Below are 21,694 nucleotides of genomic sequence, written 5' to 3' on the forward strand. Positions count from 1 at the left end.
AAAGAAGCTTTGGAAGAACATTACAAAACAGTGCATTTACATGATTATGTTTGCGATATATGTCACAAGAAACTGAAATCTAAACAGAAGTTGCGTGAACATATAATTGTAAGAAAAATTGCTGTATATTTTAAATATATTTAAAAAATAATTGTATGTATTACCTAAAAAAATCTGGAATTTTTAGGAATTTATTTCCAAAGTTTGTATAAATAACTTGTTAATTAAAATATCGAAAAATTCTATGTGATCTTTTTTACATATTACATTAAGTTTAGCTATTTTGACAAACGCAGAACAAAAACCAAAAGTTATGTTAAAGAGTTTTGTTGCTTATGTTGCAGATTAAGTGCCCGAAATGTCCGAAAGTGTACACAAGTAAACAGAACTTGAATGAGCATCTTCTGTCGAAGCACGAGGGCATCCGTAAATATGAATGCTCTATCTGCAAAAAAACGTTTCGTCACGGATCGTACCTCATTCGTCATCAGAAAATGGACTCTGGGCCTAATATCTAAAGGTAATATCTTCAAAACATTGACGATTAAATTAAAATAGATTAAGTAAGATGAACAACGACTAATCTTTATTAATAAAAATATAAATAAATAATCAAAAAAATAACATTGATATGATTTAAATCTAAGAAGAATTACAAAAGTAAGATAGTTACATTTGAATTAAATAAGTGAAAATTTTTTTTTTATTTTTTAACTACACATATGTATTGTATGTATGTTTATATACATATATAGTAAAATCTCTACTATTATATAAAGAGGAAAAGTTTGTACTGTTGTTCGGGGTAATCTTAGAAACTATTGGACCGATTTTGAAAGTATTATATATGAAGTAGGGATAGAATTTCCCGGGGAGTGCTATAGGGTGTATAGTTCTTCGTTACCGATCTTCTGGAAACCGGTTTTTCTAATTTCTTCAATTTTTCAAGAAATAATTGACCGAATTTTAAAGAATTGTATATAAAACAAGGGTAGAATTTCCCGGGAAAGGCCATAAAATGTATAATTTTTCGTTACCGATCTTTTTTAGAACCGGTATTTTTCAATTTTTCGGGAAATAATTGACCGAATCTTAAAAAATTGTATATAAAACAGGAGTAGAATTTCCCGGGGAGTGCTATAAACTGTATAGTTTTTTGTTACCGATTTTTATTGGAACCGGTATCTGAAATTTTTCAAATTTTTCGGAAAATAATTGACCGAATTTTAAAGAATTGTATATAAAACAGGGGTAGAATTTCCTAATAAAGGGGTTACCAATTTCAGTCTAAAAAAATGTATGTAATTGTTTTGATTTTTGCAAATTTTGAGATATCAAGCTAAGTTTTTTTTATGGATAAAATATTATTATATTGAATTTGGTGAGAATCGGTGATTACCGATTTTATTCCTTGGTTTTTTAATTGAAAAATCGAGGTTCTGTGTACATCGCGAGCGAGCAATCTCAAAATTCCCGAAAAAACGCTTGGGTAAACCAAGGGATGTTATCACTGATTGGTAAGTGAAATATCGGAAAAGCGGAAATGACTCAATAGTGTGAAACTCGAGTAGAAAAAGACCGGTTACGACATGTTTAATCCACGAAAACATTTATGCGGTCCAACTTAAAATTAGAGGCATTTATAGTTATGATTCAAATTACGAATATCAATTTTATCCGAATGTAATAATTGGGAAAATAGATGCAATATGTGATCATTGTCAAGTAAAAAAGTTTAAAACTTAAGCACCTAGAATGTGTTATTCATGCATAAAAGTTAAACTACCGTCTTTAAATCAACTACCCGACACACTCCTTATGGTTGTCCACAATAAGGATATTGAAACACAAATGAAGTCGTTTCAAGAACCTCGATTTTTCAATTAAAAAACCAAGGAATAAAATCAGTAATCACCGATTCTCACCAAATTCAATATAATATTTTATCCATAAAAAAAAATTAGTTTGATATCTCAAAATTTGCAAAAATTAAAACAATTACATACATTTTTTTAGACTGAAATCGGTAACCCCTTTATTAGGAAATTCTACCCCTGTTTTATAAACAATTCTTTAAAATTCGGTCAATTATTTCCCGAAAAATTTGAAAAATTTCAGATACCGGTTCCAATAAAAATCGGTAACAAAAAACTATACAGTTTATAGCACTCCCCGGGAAATTCTACCCCTGTTTTATATACAATTTTTTAAGATTCGGTCAATTATTTCCCAAAAAATTGAAAAATTTTCAGATACCGGTTCTAAAAAAAATCGGTAACAAAAAATTATACACTTTATGGCACTCCCCGGGAAATTCTACCCTTTTTTTATATACAATTTTTTAAAATTCGGTCAATTATTTCTTGAAAAATTGAAGAAATTAGAAAAACCGGTTTCCAGAAGATCGGTAACGAAGAACTATACACCCTATAGCACTCCCCGGGAAATTCTACCCCTACTTCATATATAATACTTTCATAATCGGTCCAATAGTTTCTAAGATTACCCCGAACAACAGTACAAACTTTTCCCCTTTATATAATAGTAGAGATTATATATTTAAATTATGTGTATATACTATGTGGAGTAGGTTGTCAGAAGTGAGAACGCTCTAACTGACAAGCTTGAATGCTGGAGAAAACCCGCTGAGCTGCCCTAGATATAAGGGTCGATGTCGAATCTTTCTTACGAGAGAAAATACCGGCAATGCGCCGCGTAGCGGGCGCGAGCCGAACTCTCTTGCCGCACGAGCCTTTGTATACATAAAATATACTAAATTGTTTGGTTAGGAGGACAAGGCAGTTTTGTTAAAACTGCTATAATATTTTGTTTTGTTGGAGACACTAAATTTTTTTTCCAGTGTACCAGTAGTATAAACCATATACGCATGGTACCGAGAAGCAATGAAGCTTTTTACTATAAATTATAATAATTTCGAATCTTATATAGTAAATATGATTCATATTACTATAGTATTATTAAAGTTGCGGTGACCTTATTCGAATAGTAAAATTATGTACTATTCTATTCTTTCATTTTTACTATATAAGATTCGAAATTATTATAATTTATAGTAAAAAGTCTCATTGCTTCTCAGTACCATGCGTATACAGCTTATATTACTAGTATTTTAGTACAATTTACTATTAAAATGAGTACTCCGACTATAATTTTTTTACCATACAATTATAGTCAATTTTATCATCGATTTTTTTATCAGTGCAGAAACATTGGACTGACAACGAACGGAAAGGGATTATCTGGGAGCGATGAATTCAAGTATCTGCTTGAAACAATAGAATACGATATATTCAACGTCCTTCTGGCAAAAGATTTAATTAACGTTACCAAGTTTCGACTGCAAAACATATAGTGGTGGAAATATGGGGTTGCTTTTATGGAGAAGGAATGGGACCATTGCATCGCATAACGGATATTCCTGCTGCTGAAGGCTACGTGAATGTTTTATTTTTTGCAAATAAAAATTTGACCACTAAATGGATTTTTTTTAAGATGACAATGATCCAAAACATTTAAAATTTGTTGTAATGTAATTTAATAATTTCTTCGAAAGTTTATCTGTACAACCATTTGTCTTCTCCAAAAGTATTATCACATTTTCTTACCGATTCTTATTTTTTCTTATTATTTATTGCATGTATTTGTACACATTTAACAGACCTTTTTTGTATATATAGGTAAAATTTTGCTGAAAAAAAAAAAATGTATATGAGAAATAACACTTCAAATATTGTAATAATAAAATATCTATTTTCTAAGATGTATGTGATTTAGTAATTAAAAACAAAAGTTTTCTATGCAATCGCACTTGTCATTTATTTGCACATAAAGATAATATACTTTTGTAAAAATGCACAATGATACAACGTTTAAAATTTTATAACTAACCTGAGAAATCCTTAAAATGATTCGTATTTGAAAGAAAAAAAAACGTAACAAAATTCCTAATTCACATAAGGCCAATCTCGAAAGCAAAGCTTAAAATAGATTTTACAATATGTGACGTGACAAGTCGCGTCTCCTTCCCGGACGGGCTCGGCCGAGGGGAATTCGGGGACGCCTCCTCGTTAGAGCGAGAGGGGGGGGCGGTTGCGTATATTAATTGGTCTAATTAAATATTAAGTTTTAAGGGATTGCCGGTGGTGACCGGACTTCATCTGTAACGGCCGGAGGCCGCAACGAGGAAGGGCAAAAGAGTACGGAGACGGCCAGGTGACATGGCGAGAAGTCGGGTCGCCCGGACCCCCCCGCAAATGCGTGAGCGTCGCCGGCCGGAATACACCCCGCACTCGGTCGCAACCACGGCAGTATAACGATCTGGAAGACCCCGGGTCACCCCCGAGTGAAATGCCGGTCGGACGAGGGTGCCGAGGAGCGGCCCAGGGAAAGGAACAGCCCTGGGGCCGTCACCCCGAGGGGATGCCGGTGGACGGGGCCGAGGCCCGGCCAGCCTGACCCCGAACGCCGACTCGATCATCGCGGCCCGGACAGCCGGTTGAATCGAAAAGCCCGCGCCGAATCGGAGGTGATTGCAGCGGCGCCGCCGGAAAGGGAGGCGCGCGAGAAGCTGAGGCGCCGACGAGAGCGCCCTGGAGTTGGAGTGGCGCCCCCGGAAGGAGCGGCGCACGTGCGGCCTAGGCGCCGGAAGCGCTAGGATCGGCAATCCGGTCGAGCGACACGCACAGCGCAGGCGCGGGGAACCGGCGCGATCCCGGCAGGCTATCGTTTCCGATACTGTCGTGCCGGCTAGCGAGCCTAGAGGATCTCCCGGATTTCGAGCTGCCCGGACTACCGAAGGGACGACGCAAATTTGTAAGGTCACCACTCTGGCGTCCCCGCGTTAAGAGAAGAGGGTTCGCTCGAGGCATCGGCCCGTGGCACACGTTGGTTACCGGAGTTACGCAGGATACCTGTGTACCGAGTTAGAGCGTGCGATACCTTGCGCTCGCCTTAGAGTAGCGTCGTGTGGAAAATGTGCCAGGGCCTTGCCGAGGGTGAGCTCTCTAATGCGTAGAGACCATTTGTGCCCTCCCCGCGAGCACCGCCACGGCCGACAGTCGCGTGGCGTGGAGATGTGTGAATCGAAGTAATCGTGTCGCGTTTATGTAGCGTCTCGTCTAATTGATGTAAGTAATCGTATCGCGTTATTCGTGATCGTGTCGCGTTTCATTGTGATAGAGTTTATGTTCGTAATCGTGTCGCGTTTTGGCCATATATTTAAGCTCATAATCGTGTCGCGTCTTGGCCATATTAACGAGAGTGATAATGAGAGTGAGGTCTTGCGTGGCGATAACGGGAGCGAGTTGTGCGGGTAACGGCGAGCCGCGAGTGGTCATGTAATTTGAAGGGCACTCGCCCTCGTATTTGAGTAACGTATCCGGGCCCTCGAGGACGGCGAATATTGTGTTTGGTGGGACGGAAAGATCGACGGGATCGGCGCGGAGCCGCGGAATCTCCGTACTTGCGAGAGAATTCGGGATTCGCGTGGCAAGCCGCGGGATCGTCCGCGATACGTGTCCTTATTTCGTGTTCGGGGGCAATCGCCGGCCAGCGTGGTCGACTCGGCGAGATCGCCCATACTTTTTGCGTCGCGCGGAATCGAAGTGGCCCGGGTGTGCGTTGAAGGAGCTGCCGACGGTGCGGCGAGCGGTTCGGCGGCCTCGTGGCGTAAGTTTATTGTGTTGAAGCCAGGTACCGCGATACCTGAATCGTCATTATTTCTGTTAAGCTTTCGTGTGTCCGTCTGCGTTCATCTGTTGCGTTGAGAACTCCGCGTGCATTAGTCTACGGTGTTTAATAGTCGACATTACTGCGTGCACTTATTGCGTCTGCGGCATTCGTGCGTCCGCCTAGCCGACATTGTTGCGGTAATACGAGACTCAGATCGATTATACCTACACCTTGATACTGCCTGACTAAATATATATTTTGTTATTATTATTTATTTTCTGGTGGGTGTGATTAATTGTGTGACGCCTCTCTCCGAATTCCCTGAAAGAGCCCTACGCCCGGAAGTATTGCCGGGAATATCGTGTTAGAGATTATAGTGTACGGTGGTGCAATCCGTTGCACCTGGCGCCCAACTTCGGTGTCGGAATTAGTTACGCGTGCCGCCAATCCTCGATAGCCCTCCACCGGATTGCGAGACCGGGGGAAAAAGCGTCGCAAATATTACGAACCTGACACATTCTTTTATTACTCTATAAACTTTTTATTTAGAAATACATAAAAAAGATTTAAGAACTGAAGAAGTTGAGTCACAATTGACCGGATCCATTAGACTTTTATAACGTAACCTAGTCTGATTAAATAATGGATATATATTTTTATATATTCCTAATTCTATATTTATGATAATCCGTAAAGTTCTAATGTCCTATCCATGCTGGTAGACGCAATGTATTGTGCATGCTTTCCGAAACGAACCTCGGTGGCCGCCGCTGTGTGATCGTTCAGGACCTTCAATTCCTGCCATTGTTTACAGATATATACCCTGAAAACAATACGACATATATAACACAAGCAACTTTAAATTAATTCACGTTATTCAATATTAACACATACGGTGAATAATATCAAATATTAAAATATCTGATATATTCGCTACTGAATGTAAGACAATAACACAAGTGTTATTTAAAATTCTCGATTTTTAAAATATGAAACATCCTGTATTTACTAATTACTATATATAATTAATTCTTAATTATATATTAGTATCAATATTTAAGAATAATTAATAATTATCAATAACTAATAAATTCAGTATTTTACCTGACATCCGTTCCTGCCACAGTCAAGTAAGTCTCACTTTGATCAAAACAAATATCCTTCACTTCATAGGATTGCTTCAACTGCGATGTCTTAAAGTTCTTCAGTTGGCGCAAATCCCAAAGTTTGACGCAAGAATCTTCCGCAGCTGTCGCCAAGTAATATCCATTGTCCGCGAAACTAATGGCTGTGATTACACCCGTATGCTCCGGAAAGTGGTAATTATACAGTAATAGGGACCACCCTCCGATGACCTTGACCTTGACATATGTTGTCAAGGTCACCCTCCTGAGTGACCTTCGGAAGGTTTTAGCCGTCGCTCGTTATTCGTTAAAAAGTTATAAACAAAAAAAGTTTGAAAAATACAGCAGCTATTTTGAGTATTGGAAGGCATAAATAACTAATATATACGTGTGTGTGCCCTGCTTTAAAGAAAATCACAACCGAAATAGTTCACGCATATACTTTCCACGCGAACCGAGGTTCACGCACACCCCCCCCGTGCTTTCGGGAGAGGTGCGGTAGTCCCGAAATAGTTCACGCATACACTTTCCACGCGAACCGAGGTTCACGCACACCCCCCTCGTGCTTTCGGGGGAGGTGCGGTAGTCCCGAAATAGTTCACGCATATACTTTCCACGCGAACCGAGGTTCACGCACACCCCCCCCGTGCTTTCGGGAGAGGTGCGGTAGTCCCGAAATAGTTCACGCATACACTTTCCACGCGAACCGAGGTTCACGCACACCCCCCCCGTGCTTTCGGGGGAGGTGCGGTAGTCCCGAAATAGTTCACGCATATACTTTCCACGCGAACCGAGGTTCACGCACACCCCCCCCTCGTGCTTTTGGGGGAGGTGCGGTAGTCCCGAAATAGTTCACGCATATACTTTCCACGCGAACCGAGGTTCACGCACACCCCCCCCCCCCGTGCTTTCGGGGGAGGTGCGGTAGTCCCGAAATAGTTCACGCATACACTTTCCACGCGAACCGAGGTTCACGCACACCCCCCCGTGCTTTCGGGGGAGGTGCGGTAGTCCCGAAATAGTTCACGCATATACTTTCCACGCGAACCGAGGTTCACGCACACCCCCCCCCCCCCCGTGCTTTCGGGGGAGGTGCGGTAGTCCCGAAATAGTTCACGCATATACTTTCCACGCGAACCGAGTTGTGTTTTGGTAAAGCATATAAAGTTATAGAAATTGTGATTTTCTTTAAAGCAGAGCACACACACATGTGTGTATGTCCTGCTTTATAGAAGTTGTGATTTTCTTTAAAGCAGGGCACACACACGTATATATTAGTTATTTATGCCTTCCAATACTCAAAATAGCTGCTATATTTTCGAAACTTTTTTTGTTAATAACTTTTTAACGAATAACGAGCGACGGCTAAAACCTTCCGAAGGTCACTCAGGAGGGTGACCTTGACAACATATGTCAAGGTCAAGGTCATCGGAGGGTGGTCCCTATTACTGCATAATTACCCGGAAAGTTCGCAACATTAGATTGTTCTTTCAAATCTTAGACCTTCACCTGAGAGTTTGCTGTACCACCCTGCTGAAAATGACCGATTAAATCCGATTGGTTCCGTATTAAATTTGGTGAAATTGAATCGAAATGAATGCGTTTTCAATCCGGTTAATCGGATGCCCGATTGGAAGTGAATCGGTTCTAATAACAAATCAATCGGAATCGTTTTTAATTCGGCATTTCCGGGTTGATCTGAATCCGTCGTTATCAGTTTCAATCGTATTAATGCACATCCATTTTAATCGGGTGAATAAAGTGAGCACATGAATCGTGTTGAATCCGCATCAATCGTAAAATTTTAATACAACACCGAAATCGGATTTAATGCGATATTTCCGGATTCATCTGAATCCGACTGAATCGGTTTCAATCGTATTAATCCTAATCCATTTTAATCGGGTAAATAAAATGACCACATGAATCGTATTGAATCCGCATCAATCGTGAAATTTTAATACAACACCGTGAAATTTTAATACAACACCGGAATCGGATTTAATGCGATATTTCCGGATTCATCTAAATTCTACTCAATCGGTTTCAATCGTATCTGCGCTTAAGCCATTTAAATTGGGTAGTGAAAGTAGCTATGTGAATCGGATTAAATCCGCTTTAATCATTAAAATTGTATATAACACATAATTTTTACGTAATAGAGTTCTTACTACAGGATTTCCTTTTGGTAAAGTCATGAATTCTATATTTGAAAAACTGTAAAATGTTTTTATTTAACCCTTCGAGAACACACAAGGTTAATTTGACCCTTTTTTTTGCTAGAAAAATTTTTAGCCAAAAATATTAAACATAAAAAAATAAAATTTTTTTCGTAAAAAACATTTTTTTTTTCCAAAAGAACACACTGGGTCAATCTGACCCTACACACACTTTGATCGTCCACCATTTTAAATTAACGAGTGCAATCAACTTGAAAAAATTCCCAAATGTACTTGGAACATTGTTAAATTAATTGATATAAATAAAAAGTGCCGTTGGAATTATTTACATATTTTAAAAAATTAAAAAAAAAAAATTTTTTTTTGAATTTTTTTGAATTTTTTAAAATATGTAAATAATTTCAATGGCACTTTTATTTATATCAATTGATATAACAATGTTCCAAGTACATCTGGGAATTTTGTCAAGCTAATTGCACTCGTCAATTTAAAATGGTGGACGATCAAAGTGTGTGTAGGGTCAGATTGACCCAGTGTTCTCCGTGAATGAAAAAAAAGGTGCGTTTTCGAAAGGTTAAATAAATACTGCACATTGTAATAAATTTGTAGTACAAAGAACGGAATTATAATAAAGTAGTAAATAATCCTGTTTATATATCCGGAATTCACGGATTCTATCAGTTTGAATCGGTCAGTCAATCCGTTTAAATCATTATAATTTCGTGATTTCGGGGTTCACGAAATCATAACAATTTAGACTGATTCAAACCGATAGAAAACGAGTGAAATTACATCTTTGAGTACGAATCCGTTTCAATCGTTTCCAATCGGTATAATCGTTATGAAATCATACACGCAGAAAATTTTTCTCGAATAATGTAGAATACTCATAATAAAATTTACTAGATTTGCATCGCACCGGTAGGATATACGCGTATTCAACCGGAAATTAATATATGACAATAGAAAAGTAATAGTTTGATCAGATACATCTTGTAACCTAAAGGTAAATAAGTTTGCCATATTAATAGTCCGGGAGGTACAGGTAAGTAGCGACACAAAAGTGTCAGCGATTTGATTAGTCTTGGAACAAAGTAATTTCTCTTGTTTTAATAGTGTTGTTGATGAAATGCAGAGTCTGGCTGCGCTGTCTCGCTGGAATGGGCGTTGCGGCGCCTTTAATCTTGTCGAAAAAACACTTATGTTGGAAGAATTTGATTAGTGCTGAGCTTTTATATATTTATTGTTTTTTGTATAAAGAAATGTTTTAGAAGAGTCTGGCATGCAACTGACACTGGAAAATGAGTCTGGCATCCTCTCAAAGTCGTTGTAAAAAGTCGATTTGTAGAATCATTTGATTAGAGCTGTAACTTGTCAAGATGGTAGTTTAAATATATAAAATTATAAAAAAATAAGTCTGGCTACTTGTACTGGCTGGAAAATTGGTCTGGCACCCCCTTTAAAGTCGTCTGCACGAGCGCGCCGGTAGCTCGTTGCCCGCCGTATCTGTAATATTATTAACGCATTACTCATTGAAAAAGATTTTACTTGTCCAAAAGAAGAAACGTAAACGATTTCGTGCTTATTAGTAGTGGAATGATGTGTAATTAATTATGTAATAATCAGAAGTAATTTAAAAATAAAACTATATTTTAAAGTTGTCAACATTATGAATAAAGTATACGCTTATAAAAAATCAATTAACTTTAATTATTAAAATTATTAATTTATTTATCTGGATAATCTGTAATCAAACTTTCAATTTCTGATGAATTTTCATTTTCATCATTGGTGAGCTCGGTATTGTCGGTATCGTCATCGGATTCTTCTTTGATTTCCTTTGATTGAGTACGTTCATGATCGGAAAATGATTCAAAGTTGAATTTATTATTAAAATTACACGATTTTAATAAGCTTCGATAAAAACAAAACTTTTACGAACTAAACTAATTAACTCGTTTTATTTGCAAAAAAATAATTATTATCTTAAAATCATATTTCTTGAAATATACCTTATGATTTTAAGATAATCGACTTTTTACAACGACTTTGGGAGGATGCCAGACTCATTTTCCAGTGTCAGTTGCATGCCAGACTCTACTAAAACATTTCTTTATACAAAAAACAATAAATATATAAAAGCTCAGCACTAATCAAATTCTTCCAACATAAGTGTTTTTTCGACAAGATCAAAGGCGCCGCAACGCCCATTCCAGCGAGACAGCGCAGCCAGACTCTGCATTTCATCAACAACACTATTAAAACAAGAGAAATTACTTTGTTCTAAGACTAATAAAAAATCGCTGACACTTTTGTGTCGCTACCTCTCGGATTATAACAAGGAAATATGAGAAAAGTAAAAAAGTCCTATACTAACGACGGAAGGCGCGCGGCGCGAGCGGCAACGCGGGCTCGCGCGGCGAAAGGGTTCGGTTCGCGCCCGCTGACAGCTGACCGCCATAGCCTATAACAGCAACTTATGTTTTTGCCATGACTGCAACAGACGTCTCGTTTTTTGTCCATCAGCCATATTTTTATTTTTTGCTCTCTAAATTTCCTATACTTTCTTGAAATCTTTTGCATATTATGACTATATCCTAGCCGTGCAAGATTAGTATGGTATTTACTTTGTTCGTGTATACTTGTATTTTCGAAAAAAATTTTCTGCGTGTAACGATTCAAACCGATAGAAACCGATTGAAATTACATCCTTGAATACCAATCCGTTTCAATCGTTTTCAGTCGGTGTAATCGTTATAAATCCGTGATTTCCGGATCAAGAATCCAGATTCATGCGGATTCAAAATTTTTAATCGGATTCAATCGGTCATTTTTAGCAGGGCAGTGCCGAAGATTAAAACATCAGGATAAAATTGCGCCGTTGTCAATGATTGTCCCGCTTGTCCTGCAACCTTTAAACACTTCACGATAAGTATGAAAAAAAAGAGAATGAAAGAGAGGGAGAAAAGAGAAAGGGGTAGAACCTTTTATTCTTTCTAAATCAAAAACAATTTTATTATTAAATATAATAGTACATTTATATAATACAAACTTTGGAAATAAATTCCTAAAAATTCCAGATCTTTATAGGTAATACATACATTTGTTTTTTAAATATATTTAAAATATACAGCATTTTTTTTACAACCATTTGACGGCTTAAATTTCTTTTACATTTCAGTTTCTTGTGACATTTATTGCATACATAATCATGTACGTGCACTATTTTGTAATGTTCCTCCGAGGCTTTTTTACTCAATAAGTGACGTCGGCAAATCTCACATGCCACACTGTTGGTTTTATGCCTCTGCATGTGTACACGCATCCTCACGTGCAAGTGAAAAATCTTACCGCAAGTGTCGCAGTGAATGTTCTATAAATGTAAAAGAGAACAAAATTCAAGAGAAGCAAGAAGCGATTAATAGAGATTTGTTATAATTGTAATAGAGATCATACACAATCATGCATTAATAAATTATTAATAACTTGTTAATTAAAATATCGAAGAACTCTATGTGATCTTTTTTACATAGTACATTGAGTTTAGCTATTTTGACAGAACAAAAACTAAAAGTTATATTAAAGAGTTTTGTTGCTTATGTTGCAGAGTCACTTAGAGGGCAAATTCAAGTGCCCGAAATGTCCGAATGTGTACAAAAGTAATTGGTACTTGAATGAGCATCTGATGTTGAAGCACGAGAGCATAAAAAAGGTATAATTATATATGTAACCAAAAATATATATATTTAATAGTTAATAAAATAAGTTTTGTTACACATTTCCAGGATTTCTGCATATCGTAATTTTATTTAATTAACACATAAACCAGTATTGAGTTTTAATATTAACATTACATTCCAATTTATATAATAAGTATTATTATAATGAATAAGGTACATACATGTAGATATGTTCTTATTTGCTGCATGATTGTGTATGATCTCTATTACGATTGTAACAAATCTCTATTAATGTTTCTCGCTTCTTTTTAATGTTGTTCTCTTTTACAATTATAGAACTTTTTTGCGACACTTGCGGTAAGATTTTTCACTCGCACGAGAGGATGCGTGTACACATGGGTAGGCATAAAAGTAACAGTGTGGCATGTGAGATTTGCCGACGTCACTTATCGAGTAAAGAAGCCTTGGAAAAACATCACAAAACATTGCATTTACATGATTATGTCTGCGATATATGTCGCAAGAAAATAAAATGTAAAAACAAGTTGCGCGCTCATATAATTGTAAGAAAAATTGCTGTATATTTTATAAACCGTACAAAATTACCTTTTTTTAAAAAAAAGGTAAAAAAAGGCGCCAAGTACACGCATAGTAGTGTATATGTTGTTACCTCAAAAAATAAGAAAGTGGAAGTATTATACCTCGAAAAAACCTAAGTAACAAGTGGTAGACGTAATCTTTATATCTCGAAAAATCTCGAAAAAATCTAAGCAGTAGTATCTTTATTTCCGAAAAATTATAACCCAAGTGATACACATCACAAAATTATGTTACCTTATCAAAAAGAAGAATCGCGCTTCAAGTGATCTATTTTACAATTACAAAAAAGAAATGATATCTCTTTAAATTACAGCGCCAATTACAGAGAGAACATATATATTGCCTCAAAAAATAATTGTTGCACTACTTTGAAAAATCTTTACATTGTGATCTATTAGAAGTTAGCCCTCCACTTTTAGAATTAACATATTTTCACGGTTGTGCTAAATTGTGCTAGGTTTGTGCTATATTGTGCTCGAATATTATAACCATAATATGAAAAATACAAAAGAAAATTTTAAAAAACGAATTTTTAGATCAGCCCCCCACTTTTCGTTTTTTTCAATTTTTTCGATTGTGCTGAGTTGTGCTAAGTTGTGCTAACATTGTGCTAAAATATTATTTTAAAAAAATAACAGAAAGAGTTACGATAAAAAATTAAATTATATCCAAAAATTATTTTTTTATCGTAACTTTTTTGTTATTATTTTTTTAAAATAATGTTTTAGCACAATGTTAGCACAACTTAGCACAACTCAGCACAATCGAAAAAATTGAAAAAAACGAAAAGTGGGGGGCTAACTTAAAAATAATTTTTAGGTCAACCCCCCACTTTTCGTTTTTTTTTCAATTTTTTTGATTGTGCTGAGTTGTGCTAAGTTGTGCTAACATTGTGCTAAAATATTATTTTAAAAAAATAACAAAAAAAGTTACGATATTTTTTTATCGTAACTTTTTTTGTTATAATTTTTTAAAAATAATATTTTAGCACAATGTTAGCACAACTTAGCACAACTCAGCACGATCAAAAAAATTGAAAAAAACGAAAAGTAGGGGGTTGACCTAAAAATTATTTTTTTTTTCGTATTTTTCATATTATGGTTATAATATTCGAGCACAATATAGCAGAAACCTAGCATAATTCAGCACAACGTCCGGTTTTCTAGAAACAACAATGTAAAGAGCACTTTACTCTTGAACGCTCAAATTTTATAATTCAGATTTGTAATAATCTAGTGGTGAATGTAATATTAATTACCTAAGACCTCTCTTTAGGTCAATCCCCTATTTTTCGTTTTTTTCGATTGTGCTGAGTTGTGCTAAGTTGTGCTAACATTGTGCTAAAATATTATTTTAAAAAAATTATAACAAAAAGAGTTACGATAAAAAAATATCGTAACTTTTTTTGTTGTTATTTTTTTTAAATAATATTTTAGCACAATGTTAGCACAACTTAGCACAACTCAGCACAATTAAAAAAATTGAAAAAAACGAAAAGTGGGGGGCTGACCTAAAAATTATTTTTAAGTTAGCCCCTCACTTTTCGTTTCTTTCAATTTTTTCGATTGTGCTGAGTTGTCTAAGTTGTGCTAACATTGTGCTACAATATTATTTAAAAAAAATAGTAACAAAAAAAGTTACGATAAAAAAATCATTTTTGGATATAATTTATTTTTTTATCGTAACTCTTTCTGTTATTATTTTTTTTAAATAATATTTTAGCACAATGTTAGCACAACTTAGCACAACTCAGCACAATCGAAAAAATTGAAAAAAACGAAAAGTGGGGGCTGACCTGAAAATTCGTTTTTTTTTTTAATTTTCTTTCGTATTTTTCATATTATGGTTATAATATTCGAGCACAATATAGCACAAACCTAGCACAATTTAGTACAACCGTGAAAATATGTTAATTCTAAAAGTGGGGAGCTAACTTCTAATAGGTTACATTGTGTCAATTAGAAAAGAATGTATGATAACAATTTTATAAGATTAAACAATTTTATTTACATTTAACAAGAGAATACAAGATATTTAAATACAAAGTTTACATGTGTATTTTTTAGTGGTCACAAAGAATTACAGAGGTAACAGTACAAAATAAAAATATTTTATTAAAATATTTAATCCAACGAGGGAATACAATTTGTATTTAAATACAAAGTTTATCTAAATTATTAAAGTAATTTAAATCGACCGTGACTGGCAACATATAACGTCTTTTCGATATGAACATTGAAAAACTGTGAGCCAACTTGGTTTGTCGGATTCACACAGCACTTTTTCGGATCAATCATCGAGACATTATTAATTTTGACCATGGTTTTGGTCAGTTGATGTAATTTCTAAATTAAATAGTTTTTAAATTTTATTGCGAAAAATATTACCCCAGCCAGGGTTTGAACCTGGAACCTCCCGTATACCGTGCGGGTGTCTTGCCAATTCGACCACTGAGGCTGTGGTAATATTTATCGCAATAACAACTATAAGATGGAGCACCGATTCTTAGGTCGACGGTGTATAATAAACAGAATAATAAATTTCTTTCGCCAGTATATAGAATAACAATTAAAGTAATTTAAATCGACCGTGACTGGCAACATATAACGTCTTTTCGATATGAACATTGAAAACCATGGTCAAAATTAATAATGTCTCGATGATTGATCCGAAAAAGTGCTGTGTGAATCCGACAAACCAAGTTGGCTCACAGTTTTTCAATGTTCATATCGAAAAGACGTTATATGTTGCCAGTCACGGTCGATTTAAATTACTTTAATTGTTATTCTATATACTGGCGAAAGAAATTTATTATTCTGTTTATTATACACCGTCGACCTAAGAATCGGTGCTCCATCTTATAGTTGTTATTGCGATAAATATTACCACAGCCTCAGTGGTCGAATTGGCAAGACACCCGCACGGTATACGGGAGGTTCCAGGTTCAAACCCTGGCTGGGGTAATATTTTTCGCAATAAAATTTAAAAACTATTTAATTTAGAAATTACATCATGTTTGAAATGTACAAGTTCGCGCAGGAACCTGAGCTCTAGAAATTATAGAATAGGGAACGATACTTTTCTTTGTTGTTACGTCGGTAAAGAGATCGTGTATTTTCGCAGCGGTTAGATTACAATCAGCAAATTTATCAGAATAAATGCTTTCTTAAGAACATATAGCATAAACACAAAATCAGATAATATTGAATTAGTCTTGCATAATCCTTTCTCATGCGTCATAAAAAGAAGTTAATCTCTCATCAAAATTGAGTTTAAGAGAACAGAAATCCGTTATTCTGCTTCTCAACCAGCTAAACAACCAAGTGATTTCAATCTTTGTTTCTGTTTCAAGAAGGGATCATGTAAGTTAAGCATATAATTTCAAACGCATGTTAAATAATTAGAGCAATATTATACAAAGCATATATAATTTAAGTACTGTGTCGATTGAGAGTTCATCGATCCCAATTCGTATATATATATATTAAAGTAGAAGAAAAGGAAAATAGGCAACGTGAAGCATTCGAGTAAAGATTTAGTCTCTTATAAATATCATGTGAGATTCGACAACTGCAATATAACGTTCTTTCTAGCTACCAATTGACACAGTAACTTATATGGCATTTCAGATTATATGTATTTCGAGTCAATAATGTATATGTTGGTACTTGAAGAACGAACTAAATTAAATGATAAGTAACTTTTCATGAACCATAGTGCTTCGTACACTTAAATACTTGACAAATAGCCATAGGATAAATCATAATTCGTTAAGATAATCACAATTATACGTGAAGATTCGATTCAAGTGTGCATTGAGAACGTAAGTTAACCAATTGCATATGAAAAATCAATGACTTTATTCGCGGGTTGCAACCATGTAAACGTGACTTTAATTCGACTGAGTTCAGACCGAGAATTAATTCCGGAAGATTTGGCAGTAATATAGCCGTTTTGCGAGGATGTGATCCGTCGCCCCGTGAGATGCGAGGATGTTATCCTTCGCCCCGTGCTTTCTCGAACTCTGGTTATATCCGCCGGTGATAATTGTGATGATGGATGGTCAACGACCGATTACTTCCGCCGGTGATAATTGTAATGATGGATGGTCAACGACCGATTACCGTAAGTTACCTGGTTATATCCGCCGTTGATGATTGTAATGATGGATGGTCAACGACCGATTACATCCGCATGTGATAATTGTAATGATGGCTGGTCAACGACCGAAACCGTAAGAACCTTTTACGATAGATAGGATGGCCGCTTCGTTCCTTTATGACGATGCCACGTCGCAATGTCCAAAATGGCCGCTATTGTCCGTTTGCCGAATCCTGGTTGAAAAATGGCTAAGTTCGTCCGTCCTTCCGTCATATATCGTGAGAGGTGCTTGTCATCGCCTCTGATCCGCATCGAAATGTCTCCTCTGATGTTGCGGAGACGTTCTTGGAATAGTTTGAGTTAATCTCAGACTCAATAGTCTGGCGGATTGCACTCGCGTCACAATTGGCGAATATATACGACGCCGGTAGAAGGAACGCAACTCTTCGCCTCGCTAGCCGGAAGACGAATACCGTCCCGGCGGGCTTCACGTTCGTCTCGATACGTTTGACGCTTGCGCAGTATCGTCGATCCGAGTCATTTTCCGGCGCTGTGGCGCAACGTCGTCGTCGCCGCGCACGCGAAACACTTAACGCAAAAGATAAATAGGTAACTGTAATATCGATGCCATCTATGAGCCTGCTATCGAATCGCCGCTTACAATCCATTATGATCACAAATGTCTACACCTACATAATCTCTTTACGATCTTTAATGTCCGTTTCTCATCCGCTTTCTCCGTAATGTGTCCACACGTTCTCGGATATTGCAAGCGACTGACTCGTCTATTCGGTCGTGCGTCGCGATCGAGGCTTTCGCGCCCCCCACTCCTTGTTTACGCTTCGCGCTCCGAATTCCGCGCGTGCCACCGGTCGCACATGTGTTGCACATGTGTCGCGCTCCGAATTCTCGCACGTACTTTCTAACACATCAACTGACCAAAACCATGGTCAAAATTAATAATGTCTCGATGATTGATCCGAAAAAGTGCTGTGTGAATCCGACAAACCAAGTTGGCTCACAGTTTTTCAATGTTCATATCGAAAAGACGTTATATGTTGCCAGTCACGGTCGATTTAAATTACTTTAATTGTTATTCTATATACTGGCGAAAGAAATTTATTACAAAGTTTATCTATGTATTTTTTAATAGAATAAAAGATTTAATCACAAAGAATTACAGAGGTAACAGTACAAAATAATAATATTTGATTAAAATACATAAATTTTTTTTGTAAAAAATTTGGCGTTGTTAGACCTCGAAATTTTAAATAAATAAGGACAACAATAAATAAAACTAATTCAGAGAAGAATGCTGTATCGAACAGCGAAAGTCGCGTGTTCGTTTCTCGAAGACGCACACCGCTAATCTTGTTAATATTTTGTAAAGACGAAAGCTAGAGTAAGACACACACGAAATTAATGTATCTCAATAGTAATTCGTATATATATTATATATCGTTTTGATAACAATTGATAACAACCGAAACCATTGTTACGTCCCGTTTGCAAATGGAACGTCGGAGTGGGTTTTTGTGAATCGAAAAGTTAAAGAGCATGAAATATTTTATGATTTTGTTTTTTTTGAGATATTCTGAGGCAAACTCGATAGTAAGTGAGACTCATGATTCTGTTTCTTTGTATTATAACCCGCGTTACTTTCTCTAAGGATGAGACGAATTGTCTGAGTTAATATTTTAGTCTGAAGGACGCTAGGTTTTGCGCGCGTTTCGACAGCCGGGGCCGTAGGAGACGAATTGCGGACGCCCTGAATATCAACGGGAGGTTCTGTTGGTGCGGGGTGCAACGGAGCGGCGTCTAATAATCTCGGGTCGAATTCGCCAGCCGTATAGTAAGCACGACGCAGCCTTTTTAACTGGTGCGCCTGCCCTGACCGCTTCGATTGCACCATTAACGACGACAGACTTACCGTAAGGGTGCTTACTCTACTTCCAGCTCCTGCTCAATAGGGATATTTCGACTTCCTTCGTGTTAATGTGGTGTGCCAGGTGGGGTGCGTGTGTCCTTGTGGCGGTGTAAACGTGTGTGTGTTCTTGTGGCGGTGTAAAAGATAGTTGGTATTTTATAATCTAATTTTATTGGATAATTTTAGGAACAAGGAAATCAGAGAACGTCCTGCGGGAGGCGCGCATCTAGGGTAAGGACCAGCGAGAACGCCCTGTGGGAGGCGCGCATCGACTGGTGAGTATCGGATTTAAGATCGTCGAGGTGTAAATTGAACAAGATTATTTATACAATATGTGCAACCGATTTATTGCTAACCACACTTTCATTTCTTTTACAGATAGTACTTCGCGAGATCAACAACAATACGCGCCCACGGCTAAGCTCGATCGGCGATAAAATCGCCCGCGGCTATGTTCAATCGGCGATGAAATCGCCCACGGCTAAGTTCGGTCGGCGATAAAATCGCCCGCGGCTATGTTCGATCGGCGATGAAATCTCTTGCGGCTAACCCCTGATTTCCATGCACGCGTTGCCATGCGTTATAGCGCGCGTTTGACGCGCGCGTTTGTGCTGATAGTGTTTCCATGCGCGCGTTATATATAAATGTGACAGCTCCCAATTTTATTACAAAAATACATGCGTATATACATGTAATATTTAATAATAAAAAGTAATATAAATAATTGTAAAAGGAAGAGAGAAAAGAAGAATATTAAATACAGAAAAAGTAAATAATCTATTAACTAGCTTTTAGTAAAAAAATATCACGTATACAATTTTCTCTAAAAAAATATTTTACGCTTTCTCAATAGAGTTAAAATAAATATAATTTATTATTTAAAAGATATTACTAAAAATGTATAATATCGTAATATTTATTTTTTAACAATGAGATTATTTCATATAATATGTATGAAATTAATTTCTATATAATAGATGGATGATGAAGAATTTAAAATATTTCTTCTATTATGGTTGTGGAGAAAACGACAACAAAGAATACAACATCGAAGAATTAATTCATTCATTAATTCATTAATTCATTAATTCATTCGAATTAATTCATTTACTGATTCGTCGTTTTCGCAAGAATTATTATTGTTTATTGACATTATGTATGATTAAATATGACAAGCTGTCATTAATGCCGAAATTCGACTGAAATTAGCCGAGTTCAACAAAACGCGACGCGATCGTCGCGCGTCTGAAAGGGTTAAAAATTTTTAATTTCAACGCGCTATGACGCGCTATCGCGCGCGTAAAAAAAAAGCACACATTTAATTGGTAGAATGCGTGTAGATGCTGTCAAACGCGCATTATAACGCAAGGCAACGCGTGCATGGAAACCAATTGATTGGTGAAATGTGTGGAGACGCGCATCAAACGCGCGCTATAACGCATGGCAACGCGTGCATGGAAACCAGGGGTAAGTTCTTACAAGCGTAACGCGCCCGCGGCTATGTTCGTTCGGCGCACGGCTAAAGGTGGAAGCACATAAAATTGCAGGAGCCATGAGCACGAATGCAGAAGCCATATGCGCATGCGCTATGGTGTCTGCATACTGCCTATGGCTTCTGAATTTTCAATCTACATAAAAATACATAAGCATAGTGTATGTAGATTGAAAATTCAGAAGCCATAGACAGTATGCAGACACCATGCGCATATGGCTTCTGCATTCGTGCTCATGGCTCCTGCAATTTTATGTGCTTCCACCTTAAGTGTTTCGCGGTACGCGATGCTCTCGACTAGGTGCGACTACTACTGTAGCTACGAAGATCGAACATTAAAATGCTGTTTGCGGCTTCTCAGGGCCTGTATTTATACTTTCAGTTCGGTGGCGTCCCGGGGTAAGGGGCCGCAGGGCCCACGCGGATGCGTGAAATTATCACGTGAGACTATTCAGGAAAGCACGTACTTGTGCGAGAGCGTCGCGTGCCGGACTACTGTCGAATGATCGAATATATTGAATTATCCGCTAGTTATTCCTTCAAATTCTTACAAATATATTTCATACTTTTACACTTATTGTTTTCTATTAAGGAGACTTGAGTCGTAACAATATCGCAATCACTCCGCGTCGTTCGTTTATTTAATCAAATTTTGTGTGCCGAAACGAAGGTACTGTACTCACGCGTGAATATTGATTGGTTTCAATGCGTTCTGGTGCAGTGGGAGACCCGTTTTAATGGTTTCGCCATTAAAACGGGTCTCCCACTGCACCTGTGCCAAATGTGTAACACCATGATGGCATTACACATTTACTATTAGTTAAGGGCTACAATAATATCAATACTATTCAATAAAATATGACAATAATATCGATATTATAATAAACTTATTATTGGTA

General features: G+C 36.9%; 1 long non-coding RNA gene across 1 annotated transcript in view; it reads right to left on the reverse strand.

The window, feature by feature from the left end:
* LOC139816398 (uncharacterized) overlaps positions 1-18,133 on the reverse strand; it is a 31,203-nt gene extending 13,070 nt beyond the window's left edge. Inside the window, exon 1 of the long non-coding RNA XR_011733003.1 lies at positions 17,410-18,133. This is a non-coding gene — a long non-coding RNA (uncharacterized lncRNA). The remainder of the gene's footprint in view (positions 1-17,409) is intronic.
* Between the last annotated feature and the right edge of the window lie 3,561 nt (positions 18,134-21,694).

This window comes from Temnothorax longispinosus, chromosome 7 (assembly GCF_030848805.1).
Source record: "Temnothorax longispinosus isolate EJ_2023e chromosome 7, Tlon_JGU_v1, whole genome shotgun sequence".
NCBI classification, from domain to species: domain Eukaryota; kingdom Metazoa; phylum Arthropoda; class Insecta; order Hymenoptera; family Formicidae; genus Temnothorax; species Temnothorax longispinosus.